This window comes from Haemaphysalis longicornis, unplaced genomic scaffold, assembly GCF_048455015.1.
Source record: "Haemaphysalis longicornis isolate Haplotype H1 unplaced genomic scaffold, Haemaphysalis longicornis Haplotype H1 scaffold_9, whole genome shotgun sequence".
Taxonomy (NCBI): domain Eukaryota; kingdom Metazoa; phylum Arthropoda; class Arachnida; order Ixodida; family Ixodidae; genus Haemaphysalis; species Haemaphysalis longicornis.
The window spans coordinates 65,311,591-65,326,275 of record NW_027526460.1 but is presented as its reverse complement, the minus strand read 5'-3'; the positions used below and the strand labels follow the sequence as shown (position 1 = coordinate 65,326,275).

The following is a 14,685-nucleotide window of genomic DNA, read 5'->3' as shown; positions in this document are numbered from 1 at the left end:
TTGCAATAGTAGACACACTGTAAATTACTTGCACTTTTAACGCTGTCTTTTATCTCTAGCTGGCACCCTTACACGCCAGCAAGGACAAAACCCGGTTAAACAAACAACACCCTCTTAAAAAACATCGTGTTAAACAACAAACAACGCCCTGTTTAAGGGTGCTCTAAGCGAGACAGCAACGTTTAAAACGCTTTTCTAGGGTGTAAGGCTGATAGCTATACTAAACACCTTTTAAGTGTGTTTTCTCAAGTTTTTCGTAAGATGTAAGAATGTTAGCTATATAGACAGCGAAAATTCTTCCAAAGTGTGTACGCTATTTTGCAGAGTACGTGTGTGCCGGATGTTTAGGATGATAATGAATACAAGAAGCAGGGCTGCACGAGCGCGGGGCCACGGGTATAGCTTGCTTTTTGCGCTTCTAACAGTTGCTCGAGAACAACGCAGCGAACGGGCGACCGGCTGTGGGGCCTTTTCTACATCGGTTTTCACCACACTCTAGTGCCGTAAAAGCCGGAAGACTGACGCCGCTAGCAGACTTGACCTAATGCGGCGCAGGATGCAAGGAGGTGTGTTATCCCCTGCTGTCACGCGTCTCACGGAGCAAAGAAATGAGTTTCGGGTTGAGGCATTCTATGCCGCGCAATATATTTACAAAACGAAAGCTCAAACGAACGGGTTCATAGCAAATGAACAAGCATATCACACTACACAAAAAAACAAGACCAACCTCACACTATCAAAAAACTAGGCAAAAAGTCACTATAATACATCAACTGTCTATGCCAAAGTAAACCAAATCCTACCGCCTGTAACCCGACGAACCCGCTGCGATGCCGACGACGTGGTCCAGTGGGTTGGTTGGCATACGGGTTGACAAACGTAGCAGCACGTCGCGATGGCACGTGCTGGTCTTAAGTGGTCTGGATGACCGTGGTGCGATGCCACAGTTTCCTTGAGAAGCACGGCTCAGCAGGAGGCCAGCAGTGCAAAGCCGCTGGTAATAGGTGGTTCCGAGCTGCCCGCTGCCAACGGGGTGAGGCCGCTGGTGCCTTTAGGGGCACGGCCCGACAGGTCGCCGGCGGTGCGCTTCCGCCGGTGCGCTCTCACTAAGGGCGCTTTCAGGGATCACGGGCTCAATGCCGGTCCGCCAACTCTCGTCCCGGGGGTAGCATAACCACATGGAAGCCCTGATGCTCGACCCGAACTTGCCACCATTCCTCCCACGACCTCGTTCCACACTCCCTACTCCAACTTCGTCATCTTCCTCTTCACCTCGCATTGTACCGTGTGAGGCTCCCATTTACTGGTCCCGCTAACCTCCTACTCCTCTGCGTTCACCCTGTGCGTCTTCTTCATTGGTTCCTTCAAAGTCCTTCTCGCCATCCCGTAAGCTGATCTTTCTTTCTCTTCGTCTTTTCTTCAGTCATCATCTACTCGGGTCAATCCTCCTTCGGGTATGGGCTCGCCTTCCTTTTCTCACCCCACACCTTAGCACATGACACCTGCTACTATCCCGTTCTGCCAGCCCCGTAATGTGACGCTGTCCGCGGCTTGTGCTCGTGCTGAGTCCACCCCGTCGCAAAGCTTAGACGTATGTCATAAAGGTGCTACGCCACCGCCGTGACATTGTGCGAGAACCCGCCACAAGGGTATGGTTATTATTTCTGCAAGATCCACTCTTGTCGACCAGCCAGGGCCACAGCCGTCTGCAGCAAGTACGAGGAAATAAATGCCCTGGATGAGCCCGTTCGGGAGACGGTATATTCGGACGCATTAGAAACCGAATCGTTATTTGCCTACAATCACTACAACCACCATGTCATCGAGATCCGCAATCGCCTGACCTTCCGCGGTCCCTTGCCTACACTCTAAATTTTTGAACGCTTAGCAAGCGCGAGTGTCGGCGATTTTTCGCACGCTTGTTTGCACTCCACCCCATTCTGATCCTTCTAATTATCTCTGCCACATGGTTGGGATCCGGGGTCACAAATTGGCTTAAGTAGATATATTCTTTTACCACTTCCACTACCTCGCCCCCTATCTCAAACTGCTGTGCTGTCCCGAGGTTATTGATCATTAGTTTAGTTTTCTGCATATTAATTTTCGAGCCCACGGTTCTACTCGATTCGTATAGTGACGATAGCGTGCGTTGCAATTCGTCCCCGAGTTACTTAGCAAGGCAACGTGATCAGAAATCTGAGGTTACTGAGGTATTCTCTAAATTCTTACTCGCACCTGTTCCCAATCCAACGTTCTGAATACTTCTTGTAAACGTGCTGTGAATAACATTGGAGAGATTGTGTCTCCTTGTCTGCCGCCCTTCCTTATAGGTATTTTACTGCTCTCCTTATGGAGGCCTAGCTTCGTAGCTGTGGACCCATAATGCCCATCTACCCCCTGGTTCCGTAATGCCTGAATCACTGCTAGGGTTTCGACCGAGTCAAATGCTTTCTCATAATTTATGAAGGCTATATATAGGGGTTCAGTATACTCAGCGCACTTATCTATCACCTCATTGATCGTTTGAATATGGTCCATTGTTGAATAATCTTTACAGAACCCTGCTTGTTCTTTAGATTGACTGAAATCTAAGGTTGCACAAATTTTGTTAGCGATTCGCTTGGTAAGTACCTTGTAGACGACTGACAGTAAGCTGATCGCCTGTAATTTTTTCAAGTCCTTCATATAACCTTTCTTATGGATTAGGATGATGGTCGCGTTCTTGCAAGATTCCGGTACACTTGCGGTAATTAGGCATTGTGTATACAGGTTTGTCAGTTTTTCAAGTACAATTTCTCCGCCGTCCTTCAAGAGGTCTGCTGTTATCTGATCCTCGCCAGGTGTTTTGCCCCTTTCATTTCTTTCAAAGCCTTCATTACTTCTGCGGTCGTTATTGGTGGGATGCCTATCTCCTCTGAGCTACTTTCTCGTTCGGCATTATCCAGGATGTCCCGGCTATTCTACAGATCCCTATAGAACTCCTCAGCCACTGTGACTATTTTATCCCTATTTGTGATGACATTGCCTTGCTTATCTTAAAGTGCATACATACGATTTTTCCCTACGCCAAGACGCCTCTTCACTGCTTTCAGGCTACCTCCGTTCTTTACAGCTTATTCGATCCTCTCCATATTATAGTTCTGTATGGCAGCTGTCTCGCGCTTATTGATTAACTTTGAAAGCTCCGGTAACATATGTAACATAAGACGTGTCCACTTTTCAGCACCGTAAAGGCTTCACTTGTCCTAACCTCACTAAGCCCTATGACATCCCCTTTATTGCCCTTTAATTCCACGTCTAGACTGCCTTCACAAAGGTTCTCGTGTTAAATGTTTCTAGGTTCAGATTCCAAAGGCGGCCCGTCCGGGTCCAGGTATTCTTAGCACCCTCTGCTGCGTCACAGGTCTGACCGCCGCCGTGGTCAGTTGCTTCGCAGCCACTGGAAACTGAGTGCCGTGGGTTAATTGGCGTATTCATGGGAGGTTGTGGGTGTTACTACACCAGGGTGGCCAATCCTGCTCTGGTGAGGGAGTGCGCTATAGGCAATGGTCGCGGGGGTCAGGCCGCACCCCAAGCCCCAATGGCAAATTTCATTATTGCGCGGTTTGTTTATCGGTGGGAATTGTCCTGCTACGGGATTCGAACCACGGTCTTTCTGCACGCGAGGCATATGCTCTACCGTGCTGCACCGCTGCACGGCATGGCGATGCAGCGGTGGCGCAGACACGTAAATGCACGGCGGCGTAGATACACGGCGGGGGATTAACGCGGCTCTGGAAGCTTCGAAGATAGAATTCCTACGTGGCGGGCCAAGTGGCCTACTAAGAAAGGGGATAATAAAGTTTCCCGGGGAACATACCGCCGCATTGTTCTCTGCACACGCAGCTTATTTCTTTCCCGCGGCAGAGACTTAGATGGGTCCAGGGAGCCTTGCGAACGCTAATGGTTTCCTGCTGAGTTGGCCTTTAAATACACGGCGAGGGATTAACGGGGCTCTGGAAGCTTCAAAGTTAGAATTCCTACGCGGCGCGCCCAGTGGCCTACTACGAAAGAGGAAAATAAAGAGTCCCGGGGCAGAGACCGCAACACTGTTCTCTAGAAACGCAGCTTATTTTCTTCCCTCGGCGGAAACTGAGATGGGTCCAGGGAGCCTTGCGAACGCGAATGGTCTTCCTGCTTTCTGAGTTGGCCTTTAAATACACGGCGGGGGATTAACGCAGCTCTGGAAGCTTCGAAGTTGGAATTCCTACGCGGCGGCCCAGTGGCCTACTAAGAAAGAGGAAAATAAAGAGTCCCGGGGCAGATACCGCAACACTGTTCTCTAGAAACGCAGCTTATTTTCTTCCCTCGGCGGAAACTGAGATGGGTCGAGGGAGCCTTGCGAACGCGAATAGTCTTCCTGCTTTCTCAGTTGGCCTTTAAATACACGGTGGGGGATTAACGCGGCTCTGGAAGCTTCGGATTTGGAATTCCTACGCGGCGGGGCCAGTGGCGCACTAAGAGGAAAAAAATAAAAAAATACACACACAAACACAGCTCCAAAACTTTTTCCAGTGACGTGTCCAGTTGCAACTTCACAATTTCTCTGGGTTCTGCCGCGTACCAGCTGCTTGTGGTCGCCTCACACAGTGCACAGGCAAACGATGTCCACGGGTGATACCTGGAAGAGATAAAAAGCTACTTCAATATAATTGTTATACCCGGGGTCCCAGCTATCATGCACCAAGATTTTTAAGAACAGCAACGGCGTAACTCGAAGAAAACTTAGTGCATAATGTTTCCAGAACAGTGGAGTTGCACCCCACCCGCGTCGTAAACCAGCGCTTTCAAATATTCTGACTGCAACGTGCTTTTCCTGTCACACTCCCAAAGAGGCAGTGCATCACCTTGATGATGGCATACATGAAAGGAGCAGCAACAACAAGTTTCGCGGGGCGCATGTGGCAGAAGGCACAAACTCGGTCGCGATTCGTTCTTTCTTTCTCTTGTTTATTGCATTCCGGCCAACTCAGAGGGAGCCGGTTCGAGAACACTGCTTTAGGATGCGGGCTAAATCGCAGTTACGTGTTATTTTTCATATTTCGCAGGCTTTCATTATCAATCAAAATAAATTAGTACGCGATAAGCACGTCGGTTAAAATGCCGCACTCAGATGTCTCTCGTGGGTACCTACAAGTGCCTCATTGACACTTTAATGATTGGTACAGTACTTCTCAAGTTTTAAAATAATTACAATTAGCTAATTAAATATCACTAACAAAAAAATTACTGGCCACTACTCCACTGTACTGGAAACATTATGCACTGGGTTTTCTTCGCGTTACTCCGTTGCTTTTTTTAAATATCTTGGTGCATGATAGCGAGAACACCCTGTTGACTGATGCGTTCAAACTGTCATACAACACACAAACTGCTGCCGTGGTGAGCAGCATAAATGCGCACATCTCTGTTGAATGGGAAACGATTTCTTACGCTTCGTAGTGTGCACCTCGACCATGTGAACTGCGGAACAATATTTCTCGTCGTTTTGTAGGTGCTCAGAGGGGGACGGAGAGAGCAGGCAGCTCTTTCACCGGAGGTGTAGCGCCTCCTCGCCCGAGAACGGTCACCGACGAGAACCGCGAACGCGGCCGCGAAATTTACCTCCAGGGAGCTAAAGATGCCTAGCCCGAGGCGCCGAGACCGGCAGAAACCGGCCGGCGAAAAACAGAAACGACTCACAGCCACGACAACAAGAAACGCATTCCTTCCTTCGTTATGGTCATATATCCCGGCCGACCACATGACCCGTGTCAAACAGAAGCTCCAAAGGGAACTAGGCGTGGCCCTAATGCGACGTTCCGAGGTCAATAGGAAGACCTACACAATACACTAAAAACGTCGTTATTCCGAAAATATTTCTAAGGTACATAATGAGCAAAGATGTCAATAAATAATTTGCTTACCTGTATGTTCCAATTGACCGCGTATGACATCTGACTGCCCAATGTAACAACGCACCCGGAAAGAAAAGTGGAGTTCGTCGTGCCGCCCCAGAATTCCCGGCAGTCGACACTCGGTGTTCTCGCACCTACATCGTGGCACACCACACGGGCCAGGCGATGTCAAGTTATTCATCGCGTTGTTCCTCCTTCGCCACTCTTTACCGCAAGAAAGCGAGCACTCCGCACAGCACACACTTGAATAGCAGGCAGACACGACTCACAAAGCGCCTGCTCCGGCCGATGCCTCCAAAGGCTCTAACTCCGTTTTCCCGCCAAAATTACTGAAGCGAGCGCCAACTTTCGCCGCCGAGCGCCGCCTTCGCCTTCCCGCCAATGATGATTGATGATGATTGCTATTGGTTTGCCCTTTGAAGCGGGGTGATGACATGTCATCTTACCAAAAAGGACTAACATACCCACGTTTTACACTCTTGGTTTATTACTAGCGCTGCTTAGGGCAGGCACAAAAATCTTATTAGCCACAAAATACTTTTTTTTTCCTGTTACAGGTGGTAACTGTCCTAGGCAATATTCCCCTCTCTGCTTTTCATCCACCAGCATTCTAATCTTCTTTTTGTCCCCTCGACAGCCTTGAAGTTAACTTCCTCTTTGATACACTTAAATCCTAGGGCTTCTGGAAGCCCAATATTCCCTTCATGTAGATTTGCATGGATACCCTCACATTCTAACACTATGTGCCGCAGACCACGCACACCCCATCATTTTGTGAATACTTCCCCACAAAACTCTTACTTCGCAGGCAACCTGCTCTAGCCTCAAAAAGCAAAGCACTGCCCTGAGAATTATTGTAGAAATTTTCCTTTCTGATGTTCAATTTCTCAACCCTGTACATCTCTAACGGCGTTTTAGCTTCCATTTTTTCCCCTTCATTTATTCGTTTCAATCTGCCTTGCCTCTTTTTTGGTTATCTTGGCTGTGTTAGATTCTCCACTCTTCTTTCCATATTTCATCGTTAGCCTTCTAGTCTTTTTTAACCACTCCGTGTCCATGCTTTTCAAGTATATGTACCTAAAAACTCATAGCTGCCGACCTTCGTTAATCCATTGCCCTAAACCTCATCTCAACACATATTTCACTCTGTGCTTCTCGAACTTCAAACGACGCCCAGCTCATATCTCCCTGAACTGCTTCTTTGGTTTTCCATGCGCGCCTAAGGCCAAACGTTCCACCGTTCTCTAGTTTACTTCAAGGCCTGATAGACCATCTGATTTTAAGCAGAGTACAGCATTCGCAAACGTGAGACACGGAACCATTACTCCTTTCCACATTCCTCTTACTACTTCATATCTGTTATACCCCGACATAGCTCTATGCTTCATTATAGCGGAGTTTCGCTTTCCCTTAACCTTAAGTTGCTCCTCGTGAGTTCTTAAGTAGTTATCCCCTTCGTTTATCCACACTCCCAAATATTTATATTGCTTCACTCTAGGTAATTCGTCTTGCTGGATAGACACTACGTCAGTGGTAGCGTCATCGAAAACCATTATTCCTGATTTTTCTGCACGGAAATTTAACCCGAGGTCGGTGGCTTCCTGGCGGCTAATATTTATTAACCGCTGCATATCGCTTTGGTTATCAGCTAAAAGAACAATGTCTTTTGCGTATAACATTCCCGGAATATGCTGGAATGTTATACGCAGACCCACTTGGAACCCACTTCGCCTTGCAGCATGTGGGTTAGGCTAAACCCTACTTGACTTTCTTCCAGTTTCTTTTCTAACCCTGCCATGTAAAGCATGAACAGTATTGGGCTTACAGGCCATCCCTGTTTCAGTCCCCGATGGATGTTTACCTACTGGGCGCATCTCTGTCCTTCCCATGTCAGGTTTACTCTATTGTCTTTATAGATCACCATAAGGAACTCTATTAAATTCCGAGCATTTCAGTAACTCACGATGTCACCCGCGTTGACGTCCGTAGTCGTAGTCCGCACCCCTCCCCCTACACTATATAAAAAAAGACTATCCGGCACCTGGTTTCGATCCCTCGACCCTGCGGGCGGAACGCAAAGTACATGGTGCTCTACCCACTGCGCCACAAAGCCGACACAGAATGGCAGGCTACGAACGCGCCTTATATCCTTGACTCATCAAACTACGTCAAGAAGCTACTGATACAACGCATTCACTACCACCAACTCCCGAACACTAACGTTAACGCAATACACCCACCCCCTATGCGACGCATTTACTCGAGTCCCCCTCGCGGGGAGATGGGCCCAATTTTTTAACTCGTCATCTTATCCCTGGAGTTTCAGCATTCTCCACAGCCGTTTTCTGTTTACGTTGTCATATGCACCTTTAATGTCCAAGAACGGAATCCATAGTGGTCTATTTTGTGCTTTCGCAATTTCAATGCATTGCGTTATCACGAACAAATTGTCATCCAGTCGCCTGTCTTGTGTGAATCTATTGGGTAGTCGCCAGATATTTCATTTTCATCCATCCATGCTTAAATTTCTGATTTTATCGCGTGCATTACGAATATATACAGCACTGATGTTACTGTGAGTGGTCTGTATGAATCAATACTGGCGTTGTCTCCTCTGACTTTATATATTAAATTCATCCTACTTTCTAGCGAGTCCTCTGGTATTTCCTGGGTTTTTATCACCTTATCTATGCCCTCATAAACGATTCCTTACTTTTAGGTCCAAGCAGATTTACCAGTTGCATTGTTATTCTGTCCGGGCCCACTGCTGCCTGGGGGGGAAACCTTTTGCTCTGCTATTTTCCAATCAAAGTTGCTCAAACTTATTTTCCTTTCCGCAGTCTTCTGTGGCGCTGATGTTATCGGTGCAGGTTTCCCTACCACTATTGCTCTAACCTTCTCACTAATCACTCGATGAATATGCGCCAACGCGTGCTCTCCCTCTAAATGTTTCCCCTCCTCATCAATCCGGAATTTTCGATGGTTATCGTTTTTTGAGCTTAGTAATTTTACATGGTTCCAAAACTTCTTGAATGCGCTTTTGCCCTTCTTCCGTATTACAGCCATCTATTGTTCGCTTTTCTGCTCGATCTTTGCTTGCACCATTTTCTGAACTTCTAGTTTTTTTCCCATGGTAGATATCCCATATCTCCTTCACGACCTCCGGTTCTATACCAGTTCTTTTTGCTTCTCTATGTTCTCTCGACGCCTTTCTTCGCTGGTCAATAGCCTCTTTTATTTCCTTATTCCACCAGCTTCTCGGCTTTCTCTTCCCTTTCCATCGGTTTCGTTGCTTTGCTTCATTCACCTTACCCTTGATGAACGCAATAATTTCGTCGTAATCCCAATGTTTGTCTGGGTATTTATTTATTTCATCTTCCAATCTACCAGCGATGATCTTTAACTGCTCATTGTTCAAATTAGTTCCTCCTATTGTACCTATTTCTACATTTGTCCGGGTTGCGCCTCCAAAGTGCAAGCTAAGCCGCTTGTGGTCGCTTCCTAAGCTGTCTGTTCCATTTTCATCTATCCTCATTTCCCGCAGCCTACCGTATACTGTCTCAGATACTAAACCGTAGTCTATGCTGGACTGTCTGTTACCGCTTTCCCACGTTATTTGACCGCCACACTTGCTTTCCATGTTTACTATTACGAGCCGGTTTTCCCGACATAGATCTATCACTAGAGAACCGTTGTGGTCTGTGTATCCATCCAAACCTTCTATATGGGCATTCATATCTCCAACTACAATTATTTCGCTCGAATCTTTGAAATCGTTTATGTCTATTATCAAACAGTTTACCATTTCCTCGTTTTTCTCCCTAGCACTACTTCCGGTACACAGCCACACCACTCCTAACCATGTATTTTTCCCCTCTATGATGCCTATAACCCATAGATGCTCTTTACAGCTTTCATGCACTCTCTGCCAGTCGGTCCCTTGTTTAATGAGCATGCCAACACCTCCCCCTTTCTTCATTCCTGTGGTCCTGTTGCAACCTTCCCAGACATAATTGTCTATGACAGGTGGGGCTTCTAGGTCTCGGAGGTGTTCGGCTAAAGCGTACACGTCTATTCCTTCCCGTTCATGTTGCTTTTGAATTTTCACTCACTTATCAGGCTTTCTGCCTCCCTGCATATTAATTAGCTGATCAAATATTTCTTGCATTTTTTTCCTTTCCGCTTACGGGGTCTATTTTTTTCTTTTACAAAATTGTTTGCTCCATTGTTTCCCCTTAAATCGCTTCTGTCAAAGTTCCCAGTTATGTCTGTAGGTTCTCCGTTTAGATCTAGACCTGGCTGCCTCCCAGCGTTGAGTGTGAATGTGTCCCTTGCTTCCCCTTTGTCTCCTAGTTTGCCTTCCTTAGCTGCGCGGGGCCCCCTAAAAAAGCTACCACTCTCCCACCTAAGCGCAACCCCACCTTGTTTCCTAGCCTGGGGCTGAAGTGAATCCCGTCCCACTGAAAAGCTTGCCTATGTCGGATGCTCCCCACTATCCTGTTCACGTCTGTCACTTCAAGCCCAAGTTCCCTGCCGCACCTCACGATCTCGCTGTTAGCAGCGAGTATTGCCCGTTCGGCGTGCACGCCGTGTTTCATCACCTCCGACACGGTGCAGACTGTAATGAGCACATTTGGGGCCGTTGCCCGCAGGTCCTTTACTCCCTTCGCCACCTTCTGGCCAAGTTTTCGCTCCTTTCCCTTTAGAACATTGTTAAGCCCCACGGAAATCACCACAAGGTTTCTTCTAGCTTTAATAGACGAGGACAGCTGCCCTTCGCTCCAGCCATCAACGTCTGCATCGTTTGACCTGGGAAACGCCCCACCTTCACACGCTTATCCCCCTTTGCCCTTTCCACTATGGCAGCGCTGCTCCTCTTCATGTTAGTCACCCGCAATGATTACCACGCTATCATGTGCCACGTGCCGCTCTTTACTGGTACCCGGCTTATCGACTGGTTTTGCTGGCCTATCTTGCAGAACGTGGGAGTAGCTGTTGACTTTCGTTGCTTGCACCCCCGGTGTCACCTCGGTGCATGCCTTCGCTTCGCTGCATGGGCCGATGTGTTCATTTGTTGGCAAAATGACGCTCTTTTCTTGCTTCCTCTCAGCTGCTTCTAACTTTCCCTCAACGGCCCTCCGTTCATCGCGTTCGTTACTTAGTGCTGCCTCCAGTTCCGCAACCCGCTTAGCTAACCCCGAGTTATCCGCTTCTACGCGTTCTAGTCGCGACACCACTACGCATAACCGACACTTACCTACCCCTTCGTCTGCCTCGCCGCCATCCCGCTGACACTCCACTGCGTCTACCTGCCGCGGACAGCTACCACACTGTACCAGCTTTCTACGCGTCATCTCCGCTGAAAAACCCGACACAACGAGAAAGAACCGTGCTCAGCTCAGCTTCGTCTGTCCTCCGGTGTCTCTGCCGTTTTGCTGTCCTTCACTGTAGAAACACGCTGTTGTCGGAGCACCGGAAAAGCACATCCGAGCAGGTCGACTGCGCAATGCTCAAATCACTGAAGCCAGCTGAAATCACTGAAAATCACTGAAGCGAGCGCCACCTTTCGCCGCCGAGCGCCGCCTTCGCGTTAAAAAAAAAGAAGAAACAGGAAGCGTGACTCACCCTCATGCAGCAACCCGTCGCACGGCACCATTGGGGATATGTATCCCGGTATGCATACGCGTGATGAAGAGAGGCGCGATCGCCGGCGCAGGGTTTTCTTAAGCGTTATTTTTCCTTTTCAAACGCATACAATCCTGCATCACGCATAAAAGGAAGCGAATGGGGGTTTTCTCGAGCAGCGCCACGCTCAGAAGTTAGAGAACAACGCGTATTTTGAGTCACGTGGTGCTCAAAAAAAAGTTTGCGACACGAAGCAGTGTGTTTCACGCTTACTACGCCTGACCAATTGTGGAGTGTAGCTGCTGCTCAGTGTACCGGGGCGTCATTGCTCCGCCGTCATCCGGCACAGCAACACCATTACGGCCACCGGTAACAGCAGAATCACCGCGGAGGCTGGCAAGGGTGTGAACATTCCCGTTGCATGTGAGCCGTGCAACTGCGACTTACAGGTCCTCACAGCTGCCGACGAGTCTGATCTCCGGACAGCGCGACAGATTCCTTCGAAGTATGGTTGGGTTTAGCCAGTAGCCTTCCTAGCGGTGCGTGCGGTGTCAATCGCTCACGGCTACAGAACCGGCCTCTCAAAGGTCCTTGTGACCATTATGTTAAATTAAGCAGCAGACCCGGACCTTCCCAGCTCAAAGGCCGACTGCACTCAAATTTCAGATAGGCTAAATTTATTTTTAATGCGTAGTACCACCAAACCAACTGGGGCAGGAGTGGTAGCCCCGTGAAGTGCCTCCTTAATCAGTCAGAAGCGCTATAAACAGCTCTGCCGCATACGACGCTGCTTGTCCGGCGGATCGCGTAAACAGCCATGACGCGCCTGTGACGCTTATGCCGACGGGGGTTCTTCCTTTGGACAGCCACGCAGCTGGAGAACCGCTCGAGCTCTGCTACGAACGCTTCACCCATATTCGGCCCCGTGCGAGCGTAGAGCTTGCGTGCAGGCTTGCTCCCGAGCTGCTGACCGTCCGTCCGCTCACTGGACGGCTGCAACGTCGTCTTTAATGGCCGCGCTCTCCTCGGTTTCGGTTTCAAAATCGCCGATTTTTCCTGAACGCTTGCGGCGTCCACGCGCATATTTCAGCTGTTTTATTTAGCATCTGGCTTTCTTTTTCAGCAGACTATACGGAAATAGTGTTTTCAAGAGGTCGGAATTTTGAGTGGAGTTGGCCTTCATGTTTTCGTGCGGTTCGGACGTCACTGCCGGTCACGGGGTCCCCTGCTTTGCGAGCGCGGGATATGGGCGTCGCGGGCGGGTGCCTTATTACCACTCGCCGTATGGCGGCTGTTCTGCTTCCGGCACTCGCTTCCGTGCTTCCGTGAATTTCTGGAGGCGATGGACGTACCGAGCCGACCAATCAAATCCGGTGAATCGGCAAGCAAACCCTGTGCCAACGGAGTAAACGGCGAACGAAAAGCGTGGATCACGGCGCTTGCCGGGCCACTGCGAACATCCTGGAACTTCTCCCATCGGCCACAGCAATCATTATTCGGGAGCCACACTTGCGCAGCTCATTGTCACGATCTGTGCAGCTGACAGCGAGTGGTCATCTGTGACCAGCTACGAGCTATAGGCAGCCTGTGCTGGCTACACGCTTTCCTGCCAGGGGAAAAATATAACTGATCTCGTCAGGCTGGGGCGAGAGCCAGAGCACGAGTAATTCTCCTGTGATCCTGGAGGCTACGCTGGATCAGGGGCAATCAGGCAGGGCACAGAGGCACCGGACAGAACCCTCATTTTGGGGAGCGAGTTCCCGGTGGGCGTTGTCAATTTGTCTTCCGGCTGCCGTGCGAGTTCCGCAACTTCGAGATTGAAACAGCAAGATTCCTCGGGGCATCACCTTCAAGCCTGGAAACACCATCGCCATGTCGTACGCATTCTATAATTCTGGCTGATTCAAAGCCTGAAGAATTGGTTTCGGTGGAACGTTTGCGACTTAAACCCCGAAAAAGAGCAAGTGTGACAGCCTGAAGCATGCCTTAGCAGGCTGATATCCACCCTACAAGAATGACGCGGTTGGTGACCGCAGCCTCCGAGTCGGACTACATGCCATGGTTTTGCGCAAACGATATCATTTTCGATATGTCGTTCGTCTTGTCGCTCGAGATAATCTTTCCTGGCACTGTAAAGAAGAATGTGTCCTGCTCCCTGTTCCTGGCCGTCCTCAATTATTCACGAGATATCCGCTTTCGTCAGCTCGACATGTACTTGTCTTCGGCTGCAGAACTTTCGCTGCCGTCCTCCCCTGAACTTCATAGTACTGCTTTGCAACAGCTGTTTCGTCTTAGTGCATGAGCGCATTTACTGCGATCGTCCGCATGTTCCCATTTGCGTAAATTGCTGGGCTTGTGCGCGTGCGTTGAGGATGTTTATGATCATAAAGGGAGTGGCCGCACATCGCACCCCTAGTAGTTGTGCCCTGATCAGTGTGCGAATGGGTGACAGGCTGCGCGAACCCCACAAAGCCTCGTCGTACAGCCTGTGGTTGGTTTACTACGACTACGGCGGATAGTTTCGTCACATCTCAGCTTGTGCGGCGACGGACAAGAGCGCTAAACTGCAAATTCGCAGCATTAAGGGCATTTTTTTCTATAACTAACACCCGTACATTTTAGCAAAAACACAAAAACCCCTTTTTGAGGGGTGTTATGAATCACCAAACACAGTAAAATTGTGTTTTCTTGATAGATAGTAAGACAGATAGACAAATTGTTTGAGTGATTAATTGTTTGGTTAATATTTTTCGTGATAGATTAATAATTTGGTTGATTTATTATAATTTTGTTGATTCATTGGTTGATTGATTGATCCATTTGTTGGTTGGTTGGTCATGGGGCTTGAGGCACCGACGGTACAGAGCCGATGAGGCGCGCCGTAGTGGATGATTCCGGTATAATTTGACCACCTGGGGACCTTTGCCGTGATGCGAAATCTCGAACAAACTGGCATTTTCGCCTGCATCAGTAATGTAGCTGCCGCGGCCGAGAATCGAAGCCGCGTACTGGGGCTCAGCTAAGTGTTTTCTTGACTCATTGCTACGGTGCAAAGGTGTTTCTTGTACTATCCACCCTCCAAAACGTGTTTTCTTGCGTTTTGCGAAGGTGTAATGGTGTAAGT

The 14,685-nt window shown here is 48.8% G+C and overlaps 1 protein-coding gene across 1 annotated transcript in view; it reads left to right on the top strand.

Annotated features, from left to right (window-relative positions):
- The window catches only part of LOC144152334 (endothelin-converting enzyme 1-like), a 126,023-nt gene that overhangs the window by 12,107 nt on the left and 99,231 nt on the right, over positions 1–14,685 (top strand). The window lies entirely within an intron of this gene.